Consider the following 25,264-nt stretch of genomic DNA (forward strand, 5'->3'; position numbering starts at 1 on the left):
CTGCTGGCTATAGTCAGCGAAACACTGTGAGCTGGGGGTGCGGGGCTCCTGAGAGGACAGATGTGTGTGCGGGGGAGCTGACCTATCTGCCGGCTATAGTCAGCGCAGGACTGTGAGCTGGGGGTGCGGGGCTCCTGAGAGGTCAGCTCCCCCCCCACACATCTGTCCTATCTGCCGGCTATAGTCAGCGCAGGACTGTGAGCTGGGGGTGCAGGGCTCCTGAGAGGACAGATGTGTGTGGGGGGAGCTGACCTATCTGCTGGCTATATTCAGCGCAGGACTGTGAGCTGGGGGTGCGGGCCTCCTGAGAGGACAGATGTGTGTGTGTGTGGGGGGGGGGAAGCTGACCTATCTGCCGGCTATAGTCAGCGCAGGACTGTGAGCTGTGGGTGCGGGGCTCCTGAGAGGACAGATGTGTGTGGGGGGAGCTGACCTATCTGCTGGCTATAGTCAGCGCAACACTGTGAGCTGGGGGTGCGGAGCTCCTGAGAGGACAGATGTGTGTGTGTGGGGGGAGCTGACCTATCTGCTGGCTATAGTCAGCGCAACACTGTGAGCTGGGGGTGCGGAGCTCCTGAGAGGACAGATGTGTGTGTGTGGGGGGAGCTGACCTATCTGCTGGCTATAGTCAGCGCAACACTGTGAGCTGGGGGTGCGGAGCTCCTGAGAGGACAGATGTGTGTGTGTGGGGGGAGCTGACCTATCTGCTGGCTATAGTCAGCGCAACACTGTGAGCTGGGGGTGCGGAGCTCCTGAGAGGACAGATGTGTGTGTGTGGGGGGAGCTGACCTATCTGCTGGCTATAGTCAGCGAAACACTGTGAGCTGGGGGTGCGGGGCTCCTGAGAGGACAGATGTGTGTGCGGGGGAGCTGACCTATCTGCCGGCTATAGTCAGCGCAGGACTGTGAGCTGGGGGTGCGGGGCTCCTGAGAGGACAGATGTGTGGGGGGGGGAGCTGACCTATCTGCCGGCTATAGTCAGCGCAGGACTGTGAGATGGGGGTGCAGGGCTCCTGAGAGGACAGATGTGTGTGGGGGGAGCTGACCTATCTGCTGGCTATAGTCAGCGCAGGACTGTGAGCTGGGGGTGCGGGGCTCCTGAGAGGACAGATGTGTGGGGGGGAGCTGACCTATCTGCCGGCTATAATCAGCGCAGGACTGTGAGCTGGGGGTGCAGGGCTCCTGAGAGGACAGATGTGTGGGGGAGCTGACCTATCTGCCGGCTATAGTCAGCGCAGGACTGTGAGCTGGGGGTGCAGGGCTCCTGAGAGGACAGATGTGTGGGGGGGGATCTGACCTATCTGCCGGCTATAGTCAGCGCAGGACTGTGAGCTGGGGGTGCAGGGCTCCTGAGAGGACAGATGTGTGGGGGGGGGGAGCTGACCTATCTGCAGGCTATAGTCAGCGCAGGACTGTGAGCTGGGGGTGCAGGGCTCCTGAGAGGACAGATGTGTGGGGGAGCTGACCTATCTGCCGGCTATAATCAGCGCAGGACTGTGAGCTGGGGGTGCGGAGCTCCTGAGAGGACAGATGTGTGGGGGAGCTGACCTATCTGCCGGCTATAGTCAGCGCAGGACTGTGAGCTGGGGGTGCGGGGCTCCTGAGAGGACAGATGTGTGTGTGATGGGGGAAGCTGACCTATCTGCCGGCTATAGTCAGCGCAGGACTGTGAGCTGGGGGTGCGGGGCTCCTGAGAGGACAGATGTGTGTGTGTGGGGGGAGCTGACCTATCTGCCGGCTATAGTCAGCGCAGGACTGTGAGCTGGGGGTGCAGGGCTCCTGAGAGGACAGATGTGTGGGGGAGCTGACCTATCTGCCGGCTATAGTCAGCGCAGGACTGTGAGCTTGGGGTGCGGGGCTCCTGAGAGGACAGATGTGTGTGGGGGGGGAGCTGACCTATCTGCCAGCTATAGTCAGCGCAGGACTGTGAGCTGGGGGTGCGGAGCTCCTGAGAGGACAGATGTGTGGGGGGGGGAGCTGACCTATCTGCTGGCTATAGTCAGCGCAGGACTGTGAGCTGGGGGTGCGGGGCTCCTGAGAGGACAGATGTGTGGGGGGGGGAGCTGACCTATCTGCCGGCTATAATCAGCGCAGGACTGTGAGCTGGGGGTGCAGGGCTCCTGAGAGGACAGATGTGTGGGGGGGAGCTGACCTATCTGCAGGCTATAGTCAGCGCAGGACTGTGAGCTGGGGGTGCAGGGCTCCTGAAAGGACAGATGTGTGGGGGGAGCTGACCTATCTGCCGGCTATAATCAGCGCAGGACTGTGAGCTGGGGGTGCGGAGCTCCTGAGAGGACAGATGTGTGGGGGGGGAGCTGACCTATCTGCCGGCTATAATCAGCGCAGGACTGTGAGCTGGGGGTGCGGAGCTCCTGAGAGGACAGATGTGTGGGGGGAGCTGACCTATCTGCCGGCTATAGTCAGCGCAGGACTGTGAGCTTGGGGTGCGGGGCTCCTGAGAGGACAGATGTGTGTGGGGGGGGAGCTGACCTATCTGCCGGCTATAGTCAGCGCAGGACTGTGAGCTGGGGGTGCGGAGCTCCTGAGAGGACAGATGTGTGGGGGGGGGAGCTGACCTATCTGCTGGCTATAGTCAGCGCAGGACTGTGAGCTGGGGGTGCGGGGCTCCTGAGAGGACAGATGTGTGGGGGGGGGAGCTGACCTATCTGCCGGCTATAATCAGCGCAGGACTGTGAGCTGGGGGTGCAGGGCTCCTGAGAGGACAGATGTGTGGGGGGGAGCTGACCTATCTGCAGGCTATAGTCAGCGCAGGACTGTGAGCTGGGGGTGCAGGGCTCCTGAAAGGACAGATGTGTGGGGGGAGCTGACCTATCTGCCGGCTATAATCAGCGCAGGACTGTGAGCTGGGGGTGCGGAGCTCCTGAGAGGACAGATGTGTGGGGGGGGAGCTGACCTATCTGCCGGCTATAATCAGCGCAGGACTGTGAGCTGGGGGTGCGGAGCTCCTGAGAGGACAGATGTGTGGGGGGGAGCTGACCTATCTGCCGGCTATAGTCAGCGCAGGACTGTGAGCTGGGGGTGCGGGGCTCCTGAGAGGACAGATGTGTGGGGGGGAGCTGACCTATCTGCCGGCTATAATCAGCGCAGGACTGTGAGCTGGGGGTGCGGGGCTCCTGAAAGGATAGATGTGTGGGGGGGAACTGACCTATCTGCAGGCTATAGTCAGCGCAGGACTGTGAGCTGGGGGTGCAGGGCTCCTGAGAGGACAGATGTGTGGGGGGAGCTGACCTATCTGACGGCTATAATCAGCGCAGGACTGTGAGCTGGGGGTGCGGGGCTCCTGAGAGGACAGATGTGTGTGGGGGGGGGGAGCTGACCTATCTGCTGGCTATAGTCAGCGCAGGACTGTGAGCTGGGGGCGCGGGGCTCCTGAGAGGACAGATGTGTGGGGGGAGCTAACCTATCTGCTGGCTATAGTCAGCGCAGGACTGTGAGCTGGGGGTGCGGAGCTCCTGAGAGGACAGATGTGTGTGTGGGGGGAGCTGACCTATCTGCCGGCTATAGTCAGCGCAGGACTGTGAGCTGGGGGTGCGGAGCTCCTGAGAGGACAGATGTGTGGGGGGGAGCTGACCTATCTGCCGGCTATAATCAGCGCAGGACTGTGAGCTGGGGGTGCGGGGCTCCTGAGAGGACAGATGTGTGGGGGGAGCTGACCTATCTGCCGGCTATAATCAGCGCAGGACTGTGAGCTGGGGGTGCGGGGCTCCTGAGAGGACAGATGTGTGGGGGGGGAACTGACCTATCTGCCGGCTATAGTCAGCGCAGGACTGTGAGCTGGGGGTGCGGGGCTCCTGAGAGGACAGATGTGTGTGGGGGGAGCTGACCTATCTGCCGGCTATAGTCAGCGCAGGACTGTGAGCTGGGGGTGCGGAGCTCCTGAGAGGACAGATGTGTGGGGGGGGAGCTGACCTATCTGCCGGCTATAGTCAGCGCAGGACTGTGAGCTAGGGGCGCGGGGCTCCTGAGAGGACAGATGTGTGTGGGGGGGGAGATGACCTATCTGCCGGCTATAGTCAGTGCAGGACTGTGAGCTGGGGGCGCTGGGCTCCTGAGAGGACGGGGGGGGGGGGGGGGGCTGACCTATCTGCCGGCTATAGTCAGCGCAGGACTGTGAGCTGGGGGTGCGGGGCTCCTGAGAGGACAGATGTGTGGGGGAGCTGACCTATCTGCTGGCTATAGTCAGCGCAGGACTGTGAGCTGGGGGTGCAGGGCTCCTGAGAGGACAGATGTGTGGGGGAGCTGACCTATCTGCCGGCTATAGTCAGCGCAGGACTGTGAGCTGGGGGTGCGGGGCTCCTGAGAGGACAGATGTGTGGGGGAGCTGACCTATCTGCCGGCTATAGTCAGCGCAGGACTGTGAGCTGGGGGTGCAGGGCTCCTGAGAGGACAGATGTGTGGGGGAGCTGACCTATCTGCCGGCTATAGTCAGCGCAGGACTGTGAGCTGGGGGTGCAGGGCTCCTGAGAGGACAGATGTGTGGGGGAGCTGACCTATCTGCCGGCTATAGTCAGCGCAGGACTGTGAGCTGGGGGTGCAGGGCTCCTGAGAGGACTGATGTGTGTGTGGGGGGGAGCTGACCTATCTGCCGGCTATAGTCAGCGCAGGACTGTGAGCTGGGGGTGCGGGGCTCCTGAGAGGACAGATGTGTGGGGGGGGAGCTGACCTATCTGCCGGCTATAGTCAGCGCAGGACTGTGAGCTGGTGGTGCGGGGCTCCTGACAGGACAGATGTGTGGGGGGAGCTGACCTATCTGCTGGCTATAGTCAGCGCAGGACTGTGAGCTGGGGGTGCGGGGCTCCTGACAGGACAGATGTGTGGGGGGAGCTGACCTATCTGCTGGCTATAGTCAGCGCAGGACTGTGAGCTGGGGGTGCGGGGCTCCTGAGAGGACTGATGTGTGTGTGGGGGGAGCTGACCTATCTGCTGGCTATAGTCAGCGCAGGACTGTGAGCTGGGGGTGCGGGGCTCCTGACAGGACAGATGTGTGGGGGGAGCTGACCTATCTGCTGGCTATAGTCAGCGCAGGACTGTGAGCTGGGGGTGCGGGGCTCCTGAGAGGACTGATGTGTGGGGGGGGGGAGCTGACCTATCTGCCGGCTATAGTCAGCGCAGGACTGTGAGCTGGGGGTGCGGGGCTCCTGAGAGGACAGATGTGTGGGGGAGCTGACCTATCTGCCGGCTATAGTCAGCGCAGGACTGTGAGCTGGGGGTGCGGGGCTCCTGAGAGGATAGATGTGTGGGGGGGAACTGACCTATCTGCAGGCTATAGTCAGCGCAGGACTGTGAGCTGGGGGTGCGGAGCTCCTGAGAGGACAGATGTGTGGGGGGGGAGCTGACCTATCTGCCGGCTATAGTCAGCGCAGGACTGTGAGCTGGGGGTGCGGGGCTCCTGAAAGGATAGATGTGTGGGGGGGAACTGACCTATCTGCAGGCTATAGTCAGCGCAGGACTGTGAGCTGGGGGTGCAGGGCTCCTGAGAGGACAGATGTGTGGGGGGGAGCTGACCTATCTGCCAGCTATAGTCAGCGCAGGACTGTGAGCTGGGGGTGCGGGGCTCCTGAGAGGACAGATGTGTGGGGGGGAGCTGACCTATCTGCAGGCTATAGTCAGCGCAGGACTGTGAGCTGGGGGTGCAGGGCTCCTGAGAGGACAGATGTGTGGGGGGGAGCTGACCTATCTGCCAGCTATAGTCAGCGCAGGACTGTGAGCTGGGGGTGCGGGGCTCCTGAGAGGACAGATGTGTGGGGGGGAGCTGACCTATCTGCCGGCTATAGTCAGCGCAGGACTGTGAGCTGGGGGTGCGGGGCTCCTGAAAGGATAGATGTGTGGGGGGGAACTGACCTATCTGCAGGCTATAGTCAGCGCAGGACTGTGAGCTGGGGGTGCGGGGCTCCTGAGAGGACAGATGTGTGGGGGGGAGCTGACCTATCTGCCGGCTATAATCAGCGCAGGACTGTGAGCTGGGGGTGCAGAGCTCCTGAGAGGACAGATGTGTGGGGGGGGAGCTGACCTTGCGGGGCTCCTGAGAGGACAGATGTGTGACCGCCTTTGCGGCTACAATGCTCCACCATTATTATTATTGACCATACTGGCTGCTTCTCACCGATGGTGTCCGGTTTGGTCGCTTGGATGTGCAGGTATCCGGTGTCCCGCATGATCCTGAACACGTTCTTCTCCATGTACGGATACAGGCGCCTGACATCTTCTCTCGTCAGCCCCACCAACCATGGAAGATATCGACCAATCAACAGAGATTTCAGCCTTGCGAGTCCTCCAGTTGGAAGTATCACAAAGTTTAGATGGAGACCTTTTACTGACCTGCGGGAGGATCAAGACATGGACCATTGCTGGAGTACAACCCCCAATATTGCAGACTCATATAACGTGTGGGGGCTTCCTCCTCCCACCAGATACTTACTGAGGCTTCATCTGAGATAGGAGAGTGGTGATTCTACTGCCCCAGTCTCCACCTTGGAGGTAAAACTCTTTGAATCCAAGTCTCAGCATCAACTTGTAGAAGATTCGGGCAGCAGCGAAGGCGCTGAATCCTAGATATGAGGAAAAGACGGGGTTATTATTCAAGCTGGATTTCTGTTCTCAGATGGTCAGGACTTCAGCCTTGAGGACCAGTTCTCACCCTGCTTAGATGGGGCCTCAGAGAAGCCATATCCTGGGATGGATGGACAAATGACCTCAAAGACAATATTTGGATCTAGACCGTGATTCCCGGGATCCGTCAACATCGGAAGAATGTGGTAGAATTCGTAGAAGGAGCCCGGCCAGCCATGGACCATGAGGAGAGGATGGACCTTCTGTCCGGGGCTTAGATGTGATGGCTTGACGTGAATGAAATGTATGTCCAGACCTACGTGATAAGGAGCATGTGACGCCAGTAATTTATATACATAGCTGAAGCCCCATCCTTAGAGCTCACCCTAAGGTCTCATCCTGACATACCACCCTGAGACCTTAGTCTCTGGCCCCATCCTGAGGTCCCAGACTGAGATACCACTCTTAGGTTTCATCCTGTGCTCCCAGACTGAAATCCCATTCTGAGAGCCTACCCTGAGGTCCTACCCTGAGATTTCACCCTTAGATTCCAGACTGAAGGCCCACCCTGTGGTCTAATAATGGGATTCCACCAAGGTCCCAACCCTGAGATCCCAGCCTGTGGTCTTGCCCTGAGGTAGCATCCTCAGGTACCACACTAAAGTCCCACCCTTAGATCCCACCCTAAGGTTCAATCCTAAGATCTGAGAATGAGGTCTCGCCTTGTGATCCCACTCTGATGTTTCATTCTGAGGTCTCACCCTGTTCTTTTATCCAGAGATCCTGGCCTGAAGTCCCAATCTGAAATCCCACCCTGGTGTCCCCACTGAGGTCCCAGCCTGTGGCCCTCCTCTGAAATACCACCCTGAGGTCCCAAAATGAGGTTTTATCCTGAGAATCCAGACTGAGGTCTCACCCTGAGATCCCATCAGGTGGTCTCATCATGAGATCCCATCCTAAGATGCCAGCCTGTGGTCCTACCCTAAGGTCCCATCCAAAGTCTCAGCCTATGGTACCTCATTAAGGTCCCGCTTTGTGGACTCATCCTAAGGTCCCACCCTGACATTTCATCTTGTGGTCCCAACCTGAGGTTCCAGCCAGAAGTACTACTGTTAGATTCCACTCTGAGCTTTCATCCTGAGATCCTATTGTGAGGTACCACCCTGAGATCGATCCCATTCTAAGATCCAGAAAGTGTGTGCCAACTCTGAGATTCAACCCTGTGGTTTCATCCTGACATCCCACCCCAAGATCCCACTCTGAGGTCCCAGCTTGAGATCCTACCACCTGATGTCTCCTCTACCTTCTATGGTCGTTTTGTAGTGTGGATATTTATTGAGGATCTCCACTTGCTTGCTCCAGTCATATTTGTTCCTTCAGTAAGAGATCACCGTCTTCAGATGGGAGGGATTGAACCCGTAGCAGAATCTGGAGTCCTCTAGCGGAGGAAAGAAGCGGGTGTCGTCCAATCGTCTGTGAAGATCCTGGAGAGACATCCCAGTGACATCACAGGTCATTCATAATGGAGACTCTTGTCTTTTATTCAAGCATTTGATCACTACAGATCCCTACAACCATCTCATTTGTCTAATCCATAGAGGTTGCTAGATTCATTCATTCATATGATCCCAACAGATCACTACATTAGATCCCTACATGCAGCTCATCCATCTTACTGATCCCTACATTGATTTGTACATCTAATCACTACTGATTCCTCCATCCATCGTATTCATCTGATGCCATCAGATCCCTAAATCTAATTAATCTGATCCCTACACCCGTCAGCCCTGTCCCTCATCCTGCCCCACATCTCGTAGTCTCTTCATTGCAGGGAGTTGCAGTATTTGGCCCCCAATTATCTGTATATTACATAGTTGTGGCCCCTCCAGGGCCCCTATAATTGTCCCTCAGATCTCAGTGTTAATGTTGCACCAATGTGAATGTTTCTTGCCGGATTCAGGGACTTTTTCTACCTATTGTTGTACCTCGATATCAGCCAAGGAGGCCTCGATGACGAAGGGGCGCAGGCGGGTGTCGTCCCCATGGGTGAGCGGCTTCTCCCCCGGACCCCACCAGCCTTCTCCCAGCTCCAGGGTCTTGACCTTCCGCCCATGCAGCTTCCAGCACATGAGAGCCCCCCCAGACCGACAGCAATGGGGACCAGGAGGCTGCGGGGCCAGTGGTCATGGAAGGCCGACCTGCAGAGGACCAGCGAAACACAGAGCAAGATGAGAAAAGGGACCGCAGCTCCGGAGGTGACTGGAGACATGATGTAACAGCAGAACAGTGAGTGCTGCTCTGGAGGTGACTGGAGGATAAGACACGATGTAATAGCAGAATAGTGAGTGCAGGTCTGGAGGTGACTGGAGGATAAGATACGATGTAACATAGTAACATAGTTAGTAAGGCCGAAAAAAGACATTTGTCCATCCAGTTCAGCCTATATTCCATCATAATAAATACCCAGATCTACGTCCTTCTACAGAACCTAATAATTGTATGATACAATATTGTTCTGCTCCAGGAAGACATCCAGGCCTCTCTTGAACCCCTCGACTGAGTTCGCCATCACCACCTCCTCAGGCAAGCAATTCCAGATTCTCACTGCCCTAACAGTAAAGAATCCTCTTCTATGTTGGTGGAAAAACCTTCTCTCCTCCAGACGCAAAGAATGCCCCCTTGTGCCCGTCACCTTCCTTGGTATAAACAGATCCTCGGCGAGATATTTGTACTGTCCCCTTATATACTTATACATGGTTATTAGATCGCCCCTCAGTCGTCTTTTTTCTAGACTAAATAATCCTAATTTCGCTAATCTATCTGGGTATTGTAGTTCTCCCATCCCCTTTATTAATTTTGTTGCCCTCCTTTGTACTGTCTCTAGTTCCATTATATCCTTCCTGAGCACCGGTGCCCAAAACTGGACACAGTACTCCATGTGCGGTCTAACTAGGGATTTGTACAGAGGCAGTATAATGCTCTCATCATGTGTATCCAGACCTCTTTTAATGCACCCCATGATCCTGTTTGCCTTGGCAGCTGCTGCCTGGCACTGGCTGCTCCAGGTAAGTTTATCATTAACTAGGATCCCCAAGTCCTTCTCCCTGTCAGATTTACCCAGTGGTTTCCCGTTCAGTGTGTAATGGTGACATTGATTCCTTCTTCCCATGTGTATAACCTTACATTTATCATTGTTAAACCTCATCTGCCACCTTTCAGCCCAAGTTTCCAACTTATCAGGGGCGTGGCTTTGTAGTGGAGCAGGAAAGACGTGCCTGGCTGGAGCTCTGATTACCCTGAACCATAACCCGCAGCTATATTACCCAGAGAGTTCTGGTACCGGTATCGCTGGGCTCCCCTGGGCACCTGGAGGCATCCGGCTTCTGAGGAGGTCGGTATCACGGCCGCAGCTGGATTTAATTCAGAGATACCTTGGTGGAGAGCAGTGTCTGCATGAGGCGGCAGCCATTTTCTAACAGTGCACCTGGAAGGAGAGGGACTCGGAGTGCTGGTACTTGGCTCTGGACGGACTAGCTGGAAATCCTGGAGGTATGAGAGGGGGAATGTGCAGTGTGTGCCCTGAGTGCCCTGAGAGACGGGGACCCTTGCTCCCTCATTAACTACATAAACACTGGCCGGCTCCCAGCGTCTGCATTAGTCTGCATTATTGTCTGTGCTCCTCCCCTCTGCTCCCTCAGCCTGCACTGAGGATAAACCTGCTAGAGATCCAACTTATCTTTCACCCTGCTGAGTTTCTGTTGTCTCCTATCGCTGGGGCTACTGTTATCTCTCATTACGCTGCAGAGAGGAAGGGAGTGCATTGAACAGAGATACTGTATACTGTATGCTGGACTCTTTTGGTTCTCAGCCTTGCTTCCCTGACCCTCCTCTCCCCTGGGGTCATAATTGCAACAATTTACTGACTTTACAGTGCACGGTTTTGCTGAGCCTGCAGGCTCCATAGCTACATTGAGCTATACAAGTATACTCTGGCACGCTAGGCTAATTCTGTCTGCATTCCACTAAAGTGTCATATACAGTGGGATAAAGAGGGTGCCCTAGAAGAAAGACGTTTGGTGACACCTAGTGCTCAATCTAAGAACTGGTGATACATTCTATAATACACAAAAAAGACTCAGCTGGTCACCAACCGTCTTCACTGATACAATAGCGACACCTAGTGTCCATGTTGAGCTCTAATTCCGTGCACATTATGAGGATTACTTTAAAAATCATCCTCTCGGCTATATACCATCATACCAACCCTCCCATCGCAGTCTCCACCCCAAATAAGCCCAGCTTATAATACACCTTAAGACTTTTGTAATGCCTTAAAGTGCCCCCCCTATATCCGCTAGGGGTCGCACTGCAATATGCCCTCCTACTGACCCTCTTTCCTTGAACGGGATAAGCACCACGGAGGCCCTTTCCTACTCAACTCGCCCTCATGCCTAAAGCACGCAGAGCCAGCTCAAAACAACCCAGCAACAGATTTGCCGCTTTAACAGATCTGGACGGCGATATGTCTTCTGGCCCCTTCTCCCAGTCAGAATCCTCTAACTCGTCTATACCTGAGGGTGCGGACTCTGAAATGATTCCAGCTTTAACAACCAAGACCCCTAATACCTCAACCTCAGATCAATCTGCCTTACTATCACAGTTTCAATCAATTTTACACTCAGAATTACTCAAAATGTCAGAAAAATTGACCAAGGATTTAACCAAGGAGATCAGAGAACTCGGTTCCCGTACCTCTGACCTGGAGGACAAAATGGACGCTACCCACACAACCCTTGCTACTCACGAGAAAGACATCGAGATGCTACACGACGAAATTCACACCCTCAACAACAGACTGGAGGATTTCGAAAATCGAGCCCGCAGGTGCAACATCAGAATCAGGGGCATACCCGAAACAATCACCGATCTCCAGTCCACGGCGACGGCTCTCTTTCAAGAACTAATACCAGGAATCCCTATAGAGCGCCTAGAAATGGACCGAATTCATAGAGCCCTGAGCAAACGCAAACCGGAAGGTCCACCAAGGGATATCATCCTTAAATTACATCATTACAAAACCAAGGAACAGCTCTTACAGGCAGCAAGAAATTCGTCACCGCTGGTATTCCAAGGCCACTCATATGAACTGTTCTCCGACTTGGCCCCTACTACCATCGCCAAAAGACGTGCTATGAAACCATACCTGGAGGTCCTACGCTCCAACAACATCAAGTACAGCTGGGGCTTCCCATTTAAACTGATCTTCTCTCATCTCGATATGGTCCATACAGTTCTCTCCCCTGAAGGAGCGAGCCGTTGCTTGTCTAAACTACAACTCATGGACCTCCCATCATCCCCCCCACCTTCTTCCTCGAGGCCCCAACCTGCGACCCTCCGTCCCAGACCACGTGATCCTCCGGCTCCCCCATGACGTGCTGGATATCCACTAACTTTAGTTCGTGCCTATACTACTCCATAGGCTTCTCTTCAGGACAACCTCATAGCGTAGTCCCGGATACAACACGCTAGCCTATACTTTATAATGTTCAATGGAACAAATAGTTCATATGTGTTCTTTTTCAGTTTATTGTTACAGGCGTTCTTGGAGCGTACAGCTCCACTACCTACCCTACAGAAGCCGTTACAGCTTTCGCTTCAACCGAACTTCCAGACTGACAACGCCATTTGACTTGCTCTTCACTTCAGACAAGTGACTATGTTTATTACACGAGTTTTCATAGTGTTTTTTTTTTTTTTTTTTTTTTTTTTTTTCTCTTTTCTCCTCTTTATAGCGTGTTAAGTTGTAGAATTCTGTCAGGCCTTTTAAATGGGCAGCCAGGTTTCAAATATTTCACTAGACCATATTAAGGCGTTAATTAACTATGTTTAATATAATGGTTATTTTCAGGTCTCGCACTACGCCCTCTATCCCTAATTCCCCCGGCACTATGAAAAGCCCACTCCTAGCCTGTGAAATTGAATTTCCAGTTTAACTTAACCCACTATCTCGTTCTCACTCCCGTTCTTCACGACATTTAAATATGTTTCATTGTGCCCCCTAGCGGACCCTCATGACCCCACAGTGTCCTTGTACACTGATGCTTCGCACTATGTGCTTAGCCAACAACAGTCCCACCCCCCCCTTCCCAACGAGTTCTTCCTACCCTTTCCTAATCATAGTTATTGTTCAACCTGCCCTCCCTTCCATCCCTACTACTCGCCCGAGTACACTCTACCAATTTGGTCCACCTAACAATAATTTCTCTAACTCCGCCAACGACCCAAAACTTACTGCCAACATAAGCAAATTCAACAACCATCTATCATGCCATTAACGATCCTATCACACAATGTGAGGGGCCTAAATTCCCCTCACAAACGCACTAAGGCCTTTCGTTATTATAGATCCCAACAGGCAGATGTGGTTTGCCTCCAAGAGACGCACTTCTCAACCAGCTCCTACCCCAAATTTATGTCCACTTCGTATCCACTTTTCTACATGGCGAACGCCCCAAATAAAACCAAAGGAGTCGCGGTCTGTTTTAAAAAATCTGTCCCCTTCGTTTTTAAGTCGTCAGTGGCTGATAAGGAAGGACGCTATATCATGGTGACAGGTTTGATATCAGATGAACTGGTCACTTTAGTCTCCTATTATGCTCCCAACTCCCACCAAGCTGCCTTCTTTTCCCAGTTATTGGAATTAGTCTCCGAACATGCCCAAGGCACCACAATACTATGTGGAGACTCCAATTGCATACTGAAAGCTAGCCTCGATAAATCCTCAAGTCCCCATTCCTCTAATCCCCCGCAGCCTTACCCTTCTGCGGATTCAACCGCTCTTAATAAGATTCTCGCCCAACACCACTGGGTGGACTTATGGAGGGAGATCCACCCCTCCAATAGAGACTACACGTACTTCTCCGCACGCCACTTAGTGCACACTAGAATCGACCACATATTCGCTAACCCATCCTTCCTCCCAAACATCTCTAATATATCCATTCTTTCTACACCCTGGTCGGATCACTCCCCAAATCTCCTCACATGCTCGACGCTCCACCCACGGCCCCGTTCATTCAACTGGGCTCTGAATGACTCACTGCTCTCTTATCCCGATATTTCTCAAAGGCTGAAAAATCACATTGATGATTATTTCTCCTTGAATCAACATTCAGCTACATCGCCAATCTCCCTTTGGGAAGCACATAAAGCAGTGCTTAGAGGTCTCTGCATTCAAGAGGCCTCCCGCAAGAAAAAAGACAGGAACGCGAGGATAGCTGAACTGGAGGGCAGGGTGTCAGCCTTAGAGTCTCAGATGAAAAGCACTCCTTCACCAACTACGTATCGCGACTTTCTCCATGCTCGCACTGAATTAGATCTTAGTCTCACTGAGATCGCAGACCGGGCCATACGATGGTCACAGCAACGCTTCTACGCTCTCAATAATAAAAATAACTCTAATTTAGCTCGACGCTTAAAATGCCTACCCTTACCCAGGCCCCCTATTCGAATACGCACACCTGCTGGTATCACATCTAATCCACAACAAATTTCCCACTTTTTCCAACAAAAACTTAGGCAGCTGTACAAGGCCCCAATTACCTCGAATTCAGAAACGATAGAGACATTTTTAGACTCTATTCCCCTTCCAGCTCTTAGCTCCGATTTGATTGAACTCCTCAACCAAGCCGTAACGCCAAGTGAAATCGAACTAGCCATTCAACACTTGAAAACCAATAAAAAACCAGGCCCCGATGGTTTTACGGCCCTCTACTATAAGAAATATGCTCCAATTCTGATCCCCCACCTCACTAATTACTTTAACTCTTTGAGAGAAGGCAATAAGCCAGGTGCAGCCTCTCTAATTGCTGCAATATCTATGATACCTAAACCCAACACAGACCACCTACTCTGGTCTAATTATAGACCAATATCCCTTATCAACATAGATCTCAAAATTTTAGCCAAAATATTATCCCAAAGACTGAACTCTGGCCTGGGTACCCTAATCCACAAAGATCAAGTGGGTTTTGTCCCTCGGAGACAAGCTTCAGACAATATACGGAGGGTCTCCCATCTGTTGCACCTCTGCAAACACCGTGACATACCAAGTATGCTACTGTCATTAGACTTCAAGAAAGCCTTTGACTCTATCTCATGGCCATATTTGTTTGCGGTGCTGCGGAGATGGAAGTTTCCCGACCACTTTCTCTCTTGGATTTACGCTCTCTATAGCTCCCCTTCGGCCTACGTACGTTATAATGGCTTTTCCTCCACGTATTTCCCTATTAGTAGGGGAACCAGGCAGGGATGTCCCCTTTCACCCCTGTTGTTTCTTTTGGCGCTTGAACCTTTAGCTATTCATATGCGCCTTAATTCTGAAGTTCAGGGAGTGGAAGTGGCGTCAGTTTCTCATAAACTTCTTTTATTTGCTGACGACATGCTTTTGCTTTTGTCGTCCCCTAAGACTTCCTTGCCGGCCCTCTTACATACCCTAGAAAGCTTCGAAACTATATCCGGCCTCCACTTAAACACCAGCAAATCCTACGCTATGAACATATCCCTTTCGCGACCTACTGTTTCACTACTTCAGCACAACTTTCCGTTCCAATGGGCCACTGACCATTTGGACTATTTGGGGATTAAACTAACAGCTAACCTAGACTCCCTTTATGCGGCTAATTATCCTCCTATGCTCCGGAAACTTCGCCTTCTGCTCCAATCATGGGAGAAACTACATCTCTCTTGGTTGGGCCGAGTACGTGCGCTAAAAATGACAATCCTCCCTAAATTGCTCTATCTATTTCGCGTTCTGCCTATACCTATCCCCTCACACTTCCTTAAAATGGCCCAAAGGTCTATAGACACCTTCGTATGGAGAGGAGGCATCCCGAGAGTTAACAAGGCTACTTTATACCGCCATCGCCTAAAAGGGGGTTTGGGAGTCCCCAACCTCTTGAAATATTACCGCGCAGCTCAATTAGGCCAACTGACTTTATACCATGCTTATAACGAACCCCCATTATGGCTATCCCTGGAAGCATTCGAAATGCAACCCAGTACTCTAGACACAGTACTATGGATCCTCCCAACTCAACGCAAACATATCTCGAACCCCATTATAAAGCATTCTCTTACAATCTGGGACACTTTAAAATATTCCTCACAACTGATCTCACCCTTTTTACCCCTCGCTCCCATTTGGGGTAATACCCTATTCCCCCCAGGCGTGGGATCTATCAAAAGTTTTTATAGATGGGTCGAAGCCGGCATAACCAGGGTTCACCAGCTGTTCAATATTGATGGGATAATCCCATTCGCGGCTCTACAGGAAAAGTACCACTTCCCCTCCGGAGAAATCTTTCGATACTTACAATTAAAAAACTTTGCCAACTCCTTATTAAAAAATTCTACCCCTCCTTACTCCATGACCCCTTTTGAACAAAAGTGTCGTCAAAACCCACATGCCTCGGGGATTATTTCTCTCCTCTACTCATACATTAATGCCCCTTCCCATAGGCATTGTTTGAAATATACCGTTCGTTGGGAGTCGGACATCGGATCTACCCTGACAGACTCGGAATGGTCCCAAATTTGGTCCTCATCTACTGGAGGAATGTTAAACACACTTATGTTAGAAACCAACTACAAAGTGTTAACCCGATGGTATCTGACCCCCGCTAGAGTAGCTAAAGCTGTGGCTAACCACTCCCCAAATTGCTTCAGAGGTTGCAATTCAACAGGAGACATGTTCCATATATGGTGGCTTTGCCCGATTGTCAGAAGGTTCTGGATTAGGATATACCATTTGGTTTTTTCCATAGCGAACATTAACCTTAAAAAAAACCCATGGGAGGCACTACTTAACAAGCGCATCCCCAACATCCCTAATCATACCCGATCCCTTATCTCATTTATATTTTTAGCAGCGAAACAAATCATTGCTTTGGCATGGAAAAAACCAAACTTAGACTTTTCCGCAGTCAAAACACGCCTCACCTGGTACATGATCAATGAGAAATTGTCGGCTATACTAATGGACAAAGTTGGAAAATTCGAGAAAATATGGCTCCCCTGGGCGGAATACACCAACCATACCCCTTTTGCCACACCGGTACTATACCCAACTAACTACATTCAGTCGGATTCAGAATAACCTACCAAACCCTTTAGACGTTATACACCTCTTTACTCGGGCTCCCCTCCCCCACTCCCCCTTTCCCTTACTTTGGTTAGGTTGTATGATTGCATGTCAGTTAACCACATGCACTATTGTTCAGATTGTATGTAAAGACTTATCCTGATTTTTTTTTTTTGATTATCTTGATTATCACGTAAATGTAAACCGAAAACTTTCAATAAAAATTTATTGTTTAAAAAAAAAAAAAAAAAAAGTTTCCAACTTATCCAGATCCATCTGTAGCAGAATACTATCTTCTCTTGTATTAACTGCTTTACATAGTTTTGTATCATCTGCAAATATCGATATTTTACTGTGTAAACCAGATGTAATAGCAGAACGGTGACTGCAGCTCTGGAGGTGACTGGGGGATAAGACACAATGTAACAGCAGAATACTGAGTGCAGGTCTGGAGGTGACTGGAGGATAACTTGTGGTGTAACAGCAGAATAGTGAGTGCAGCTCTGGAGGTGACTGGAGGATAAGACACGATGTAACAGCAGAACAGTGAGTTCAGCTCTGGAGGTGACTAGGGGGTAAGACACGATGTAACAGCAGAACAGTGAGTGCAGCTCTGAAGGTGACTGGGGGGTAAGACACAATGTAACAGCAGAATAGTGAGTGCAGGTCTGGAGGTGACTGGAGGATAAGACTCAATGTAACAGCAGAATAGTGAGTGCAGGTCTGGAGGTGACTGGAGGATAAGACACGATGTAACAGCAGAACAGTGAGTTCAGCTCTGGAGGTGACTAGGGGGTAAGACACGATGTAACAGCAGAACAGTGAGTGCAGCTCTGAAGGTGACTGGGGGGTAAGACACAATGTAACAGCAGAATAGTGAGTGCAGGTCTGGAGGTGACTGGAGGATAAGACTCAATGTAACAGCAGAATAGTGAGTGCAGGTCTGGAGGTGACTGGAGGATAAGACACGATGTAACAGCAGAACAGTGAGTTCAGCTCTGGAGGTGACTAGGGGGTAAGACACGATGTAACAGCAGAATAGTGAGTGCAGCTCTGGAGGTGACTGGGGGGTAAGACACAATGTAACAGCAGAATAGTGAGTGCAGCTGTGGAAGTGACTGGAGGATAAGACTCAATGTAACAGCAGAATAGTGAGTGCAGGTCTGGAGGTGACTGGAGGATAATACCCGATGTGACTCTTGTAAGGTTCTGCACATTATCTGTAGATTAGAGGAATCAACGTTGATCATGAAGCGGTTTCGTAACTTTGGGAACATTTCTGTCATTTTTTGAAGCCGTTACGCTTCCATCAGATGAGGGTCCGGGTAATACAGTGAAGGAAATAAGTATTGGATCCCTCGCTGATTTTGTAAGTTTGCCCACTGACAAAGACATGAACAGTCTGTAATTTTGAGGTTAATTTTAACATTGAGAGATAGAATATCAAAAATAAAATCCAGAAAATCATATTGTATAAATTATATAAATTTATTTGCCTTTTGCAGTGAGAAATAAGTATTTGATCCCCTACCAACCATTCAGAGTTCTGTCCCCTACAGACCAGTTAGACTCCTAACCAACTCGTTACCTGCATTACAGACAGCTGTCTTACATAGTCACCTTTATAATAGACTCCTGTCCACAGACTCAATCGTCAAACTCTGACCTCTACAACATGGGCAAGATCAAAGAGCTTTCTAAGGATGTCAGGGACAAGATCCTAGACCTGCACAATGCTGGAATGGGCTACAAAACCATAAGTAAGATGCTGGGTGAGAAAGAGACAACTGTTTGTGCAATAGTAAGAAAATGGAAGAAATACAAAATGACTGTCAATCGACATCGATCTGGAGCACCATGTAAAATTTCACCTCGTGGGGTATCCCTGATCATGAGGAAGGTGAGAAATCAGCCTAAAACTACACGGAGGGAACTTGTTAATGATCTCAAGGCAGCTGGGACCACAATCACCAAGAAAACCATTGGTAACACATTACGCCGTAAAGATGTAAAATCCAGCAGTGCCGCAAGGTCTTCTGCTGAAGAAGGGACATGTGCACCCGTCTGACGTTTGCCAGTGAACAGCTGGATGATTCTGTGAGTGATTGGGAGAAGGTGCTGGGGTCAGATGAGGCAAAAATGTAGGTCTTTGGCAATAACTCAACTCGCCGTGTTTGGAGGAAGAGAAATGCTGCCTATGACCGAAAGAACACCATCCCCACTGTCAAGCATGGAGGTGGAAACATTATGTTTTGGGGGTGTTTCTCTGCTAAGGGCACAGGACTACTTCACTGTATCAATGGGAGAACGGATGGAGCCATGTAGCGAAAAAATCCTGAGTGACAACCTCCTTCCCTCCGCCAGGACATTAAAAATGGGTCGTGGCTGGGTCTTCCAGCAAGACAATGACCCAAAACATACAGCGAAGGCAACAATGGAGTGGCTCAAAAAGAAGCACATTAAGATCATGGAGTGGCCTAGCCAGTCTCCAGACCTTCATCCCATAGAAAACTTATGGAGGGAGCTGAAGCTCTGAGTTGCCAAGCAACAGCCCCAAAATCTTAATGATTGAAAGATGATCTGCAAAGAGGAGTGGAGCAAAATTCCTCCTGTCACGTGCGCAAACCTCATCATCAACTACAAAAACGTCTGACTGCTGGGCCTGCCAACAAGGGTTTTACCACCAAGTAATAAGTCTTGTTTGCCAGAGGGATCAAATACTTATTTCTCACTGCAAAATGCAAATAAATGTCTATAATTTATACAATGTAATTTTCTGGATTTTATTTTTGATATTCTATCTCTCAATGTTAAAATTAACCGACCCTTAAAATTCTAGACTGTTCATGTCTTTGTCAGTGGACAAACTTACAAAATCAACAAGGGAGCAAATACTTATTTCCCCCACAGCATGTCAGCTCCATTTTACAGTGGCATGTAAAAGTTTGGGCACCCCTGGTCAAAATTACTGTTATTGTGAATATTTAAAGGGATTGTCCGTTCTACACTGATCAGTCTGCAATCCCTCTGTGTGACTGCAGACTTATGAATCCCCCTAGTGGAAGCACTCTGCACTGTGGGGATTCGCCAATTTCAGACCCGAGAAGGCGCCTATGTATGCGTTATACATACTGCAGAGCAGGGGGTGTGGCCTCGCTCCATGCCAAAGTTTGTGCACCCTGCATGGTTAGTACCTAGTAGCGCTCCTTTTTGCAAGTATCACAGATTGTAAACGCTTTTTGTAGCCAGACAAGAGTCTTTCAGTTCATGTTTGAGGGATTTTCCTCCATTCTTCCTTGGAGAATTCCTCCAGTTCTGTGAGATTCCTGGGCAGTCTTCCATCCTCTGCTGTTTTGAGGCCTTGTCACAGATTTTCAATCACGTTCAGATCAGGGGACTGTGAGGGACATTGTAAAACCTTCATCTTGCGCCTTTTCAGGTCGTCTATAGTGGATTGTGACGTGTGTAGGATCATTCTCCATTTGTAGCAGCCATCCTCTTCCATCCTCTTCCTCTTTTCACCTTCAGCTTTGTTACAGATGGTGTTATGTTTGCATCAAGAATTTGTTGAGATTTCATTGACTCCATTCTTCCCTCTACCTGTGAAATGTTCCCCGTACCATTGGCTGGAACACAACCCCAAAGCCTGATTGATCCACCGCCATGTTTAATGGTTGGCGAGATGTTGTTTTCCTGAAATTTTGTGGTCTTTTTTCTCCACACGCACCTCTGACCATTGTGGCCACAGATTGGTCCTCATTGGTCCTCAGGACTTGTATCCAAAATGCATCAGGCTTGTTTAGATGTTCTTTTGCATACTTATGATGCAGAATTTTATGGTGAGGACGCAGGAGAGGTTTACTTCTGATGACTCTTCCATGAAGGCCATATTTGTGCAGGTGTCTCTGAACAGTAGAACAATGAACCACAACTCCAGAGTCTGATAAATCTTTCTGAAGATCTTTTGCAGTCAAGCAGGGGTTCTGACTTGCCTCTATAGCAATTCTGTGAGCAGATCTCACTCAAATGTTGCTTGGTCTTCAGACCTTATCTTGACCTTCACTGTTGCTGGTACCCGCATTTCTTAATTACATTTTGAACTGAGAAAAGGGCAACTTCTTATAGCGTCTCCTGCTTTGTGGCCTCCTCCATTTTCCGGGTGCACGGCACTGGTACTGTGTCTGCCACCTCTGCCGTGTCTGCCATCTCTGCTGTGTCTGCCGTCTCTGCCGCTGGTACTGTGTCTACCGTCGGTGCTGTCTGCCGTGTCTGCCATCTCTGCTGTGTCTGCCATCTCTGCCGCTGGTACTGTGTCTACCGTGTCTGCTCTCTCTGCCGCTGGTACTGTGTCTGCCGTGTCTGCCATCTCTGCTGTGTCTGCCGTCTCTGCCGCTGGTACTGTGTCTACCGTCTGTGCTGTATCTGCCATCTCTGTTTGCCGTTGGTGCTGTGTCTTCCGTGTTTGCTATCTGTGCTGTGTTTCTGTGCCTGCCGCCTGTGCCATGTTTGCCATGTCTGCCTTCTGTACTGTGTCTGCTGTCTGTGTTGTGTCTGCTGTCTCTGCCATCTGTGCCTTGACTACCACATCTGTGCAGTGTCTGACATTTCTGTTGTGCCGTCTGTGACATGTATGCTGCCTGTACCATGTGTCCCGTTTGTGCCATGTCTGCCGTCTGTGCTGTATTTGCTGTCTGTGTTGTGTCTGCTGTCTCTGCCATCTGTGTGGTGTCTGACATCTCTTCCGCGTCTCCCATCGGTGCTGTGTCTGCTGTCTGTGCTGTCTCTGCCATGTCTTCTCTCTGTGAAAGGACTGCAGGAGGGGAAGAAGCACCAGCGGAAAGGACTGCAGGAGAGGAATGAGCACCAGGAAAAGGACTGCAGGAGGGGAACTGGCAGCAGGAGAAAGGACTGAAGGAGGGAAACTGGCAGCAGGAGAAAGGACTGAAGGAGGGAAACTGGCAGCAGAAGAAAGGACTGCAGGAGGGGAACTGGCAGCAGGAAAAAGGACTGAAGGAGGGGAACGGGCACCAGGAGAAAGGTCTGAAGGAGGGGAACTGGCAGCAGGAGAAAGGACTGAAGGAGGGAAACTGGCAGCAGGAGAAAGGACTGCAGGAGGGGAACGAGCACCAGGAGAAAGGACTGAAGGAGGGGAAGAAGCACCAGGGGAAAGGGCTGCAGGAGAGGAACGAGCACCAGGAGAAAGGACTGCAAGAGAGGAACTGGCAGCAGGAGAAAGGACTGAAGGAGGGAAACTGGCAGCAGGAGAAAGGACTGAAGGAGGGAAACTGGCAGCAGGAGAAAGGACTGAAGGAGGGGAACTTGCAGCAGGAGAAAGGACTGAAGGAGGGAAACTGGCAGCAGAAGAAAGGACTGCAGGAGGGGAACTGGCAGCAGGAAAAAGGACTGAAGGAGGGGAACGGGCACCAGGAGAAATGTCTGAAGGAGGGGAACTGGCAGCAGGAGAAAGGACTGAAGGAGGGAAACTGGCAGCAGAAGAAAGGACTGCAGGAGGGGAACTGGCAGCAGGAAAAAGGACTGAAGGAGGGGAATGGGCACCAGGAGAAATGTCTGAAGGAGGGGAACTGGCAGCAGGAGAAAGGACTGAAGGAGGGAAACTGGCAGCAGAAGAAAGGACTGCAGGAGGGGAACTGGCAGCAGGAAAAAGGACTGAAGGAGGGGAACGGGCACCAGGAGAAATGTCTGAAGGAGGGGAACTGGCAGCAGGAGAAAGGACTGAAGGAGGGAAACTGGCAGCAGGAGAAAGGACTGCAGGAGGGGAACGAGCACCAGGAGAAAGGACTGAAGGAGGGGAAGAAGCACAAGGGGAAAGGACTGCAGGAGAGGAACGAGCACCAGGAGAAAGGACTGCAAGAGAGGAACTGGCAGCAGGAGAAAGGACTGAAGGAGGGGAACTGGCAGCAGGAGAAAGGACTGAAGAAGGGAAACTGGCAACAGGAGAAAGGACTGAAGGAGGGAAACTGGCAGCAGGAGAAAGGACTGCAGGAGGGGAACTGGCAGCAGGAGAAAGGACTGAAGGAGGGGAATGAGCACCAGGAGAAAGGTCTGAAGGAGGGGAACTGGCAGCAGGAGAAAGGACTGAAGGAGGGAAACTGGCAGCAGGAGAAAGGACTGAAGGAGGGAAACTGGCAGCAGGAGAAAGGACTGCAGGAAGGGAACGAGCACCAGGAGAAAGGACTGAAGGAGGCGAACTGGCAGCAGGAGAAAGGACTGAAGGAGGGAAACTGGCAGCAGGAGAAAGGACTGCAGGAGGGGAATGAGCACCAAGAGAAAGGACTGTAGGAGGGGAACGAGCACCAAGAGAAAGGACTCCTGGAGGGGAACTGGCACCAGGAGAAAGGACTGCAGGAGGGGAACTGGCACCAGGAGAAAGGACTGCAGTAGGGAAACTGGCACCAGGGAAAAGGACTGCAAGAGGGCAACTGGCACCAGGAAAAAGGACTGCAGAAGCGGAACTGGCACCAGGGGAAAGGACTGCAGGAGGTGAACTGGGACCAGTGGAAAGGACTGCAGGCAAGGAACTGGCACCAGGAGAAAGGACTGCAGGAGGGCAACTAGCACCAGAGGAAAGGACTGTAGGAAGTGAACTGGCACCAGGGGAAAGGACTGTAGGAGGGGAACTGGGACCAGGGGAAGTTACTGCAGGAGGGGAATTGGCACCAGCCAAGAGAAAGGACTGCAGGAGGGGCACGGGACAAGGAGAAAGGACTGTAGGTTCACGCTCTGTATGTGATTAATAGAGAAGTGAACTATTGCTTTCTGAAAACATTGGGATCCTACACAGAGCAACACATGCAGGTGCACCTGCTGCCCCCCAGCCCTAGTCTGCTGCCTCCCATACTACATCTGGCTGCATCCCACTCCTTACCTGCTGCCCATCACCCCTCACCCGCTGACTCCCACCTCTCACCTACTGCCCATCACCCCTCACCTTCTGCCCATCACCCCTCACCTACTGCCCATCACCCCTCACCTACTGCCCATCACCCCTCACCTACTACCCATCACCCCTCACCTGCTGCCCATCACCCCTCACCTACTGCCCATCACCCCTCACCTACTGCCCATCACCCCTCACCTACTGCCCATCACCCCTCACCTGCTGCCCATCACCCCTCACCTACTGCCCATCACCCCTCACCTACTGCCCATCACCCCTCACCTACTACCCATCACCCCTCACCTGCTGCCCATCACCCCTCACCTACTGCCCATCACCCCTCACCTACTGCCCATCACCCCTCACCTACTACCCATCACCCCTCACCTGCTGCCCATCACCCCTCACCTACTGCCCATCACCCCTCACCTACTGCCCATCACCCCTCACCTACTACCCATCACCCCTCACCTGCTGCCCATCACCCCTCACCTACTGCCCATCACCCCTCACCTACTGCCCATCACCCCTCACCTACTACCCATCACCCCTCACCTGCTGCCCATCACCCCTCACCTACTGCCCATCACCCCTCACCTACTGCCCATCACCCCTCACCTACTGCCCATCACCCCTCACCTACTGCCCATCACCCCTCACCTACTGCCCATCACCCCTCACCTGCTGCCCATCACCCCTCACCTACTGCCCATCACCCCTCACCTGCTGCCCATCACCCCTCACCTGCTGCCCATCACCCCTCACCTGCTGCCCATCACCCCTCACCTGCTGCCCATCACCCCTCACCTGCTGCCCATCACCCCTCACCTGCTGCCCATCACCCCTCACCTGCTGCCCATCACCCCTCACCTGCTGCCCATCACCCCTCACCTGCTGCCCATCACCCCTCACCTACTGCCCATCACCCCTCACCTGCTGCCCATCACCCCTCACCTGCTGCCCATCACCCCTCACCTGCTGCCCATCACCCCTCACCTACTGCCCATCACCCCTCACCTGCTGCCCATCACCCCTCACCTGCTGCCCATCACCCCTCAACTGTTGCTCCTCACTCCTCATCTGTAACCCCCTACCCTTCACCTGCTGCCACATGCTCCCCGCTACTCACCTGTTGCCTCCCACCCTGCACCTGCTGCCTCACGCTCCTCACTTGCTGCTCCCCTCTCCTCACCTTCTGCCCATCACCCCTCACCTGCTTCCCCCCACTCCTCACCTGTTGCCTCTCAACCCTCCCTTCACCTGCTGCCTCCCACTCATCACCTGCTGCTCACATGTTGCCCCCACCCCTCAAGTGCTGCCCCTCGTTTCTCACCTGGTGCCCCCCATTCCTCACCTTCAGCCTCGTGTCCACCTCTGCTTTCCCCAGTTTCTCCTTTACTGCCCCCACCCCTCACCTGCCATCCTCCAGGAGCTGCCTCCACATTGTGGCCTCTGGTGTTGGATTGCTCCTTCTGATGCCCTTTGTCCTGCTACAAGCAGTGAAATAGCGAACACCCTCCTCTGCCCCTCCTGCCTGCAAATATCAGGACAGAGTCATCCAAGTGCAACAGAAAAAGGACGAATCAACGAGTCTACAAGTCTCTTCCGGTCTGACCTAACAGAAATCATCCAGATCTCCACAGGTACCAAGT

At 52.1% G+C, this 25,264-nt stretch overlaps 1 pseudogene; it reads right to left on the bottom strand.

The window, feature by feature from the left end:
• LOC138681055 (epoxide hydrolase 1-like) overlaps positions 1-25,052 on the bottom strand; it is a 40,653-nt pseudogene extending 15,601 nt beyond the window's left edge.
• Positions 25,053-25,264: the final 212 nt, after the last annotated feature.

Source organism: Ranitomeya imitator, chromosome 5 (assembly GCF_032444005.1).
Source record: "Ranitomeya imitator isolate aRanImi1 chromosome 5, aRanImi1.pri, whole genome shotgun sequence".
NCBI classification, from domain to species: domain Eukaryota; kingdom Metazoa; phylum Chordata; class Amphibia; order Anura; family Dendrobatidae; genus Ranitomeya; species Ranitomeya imitator.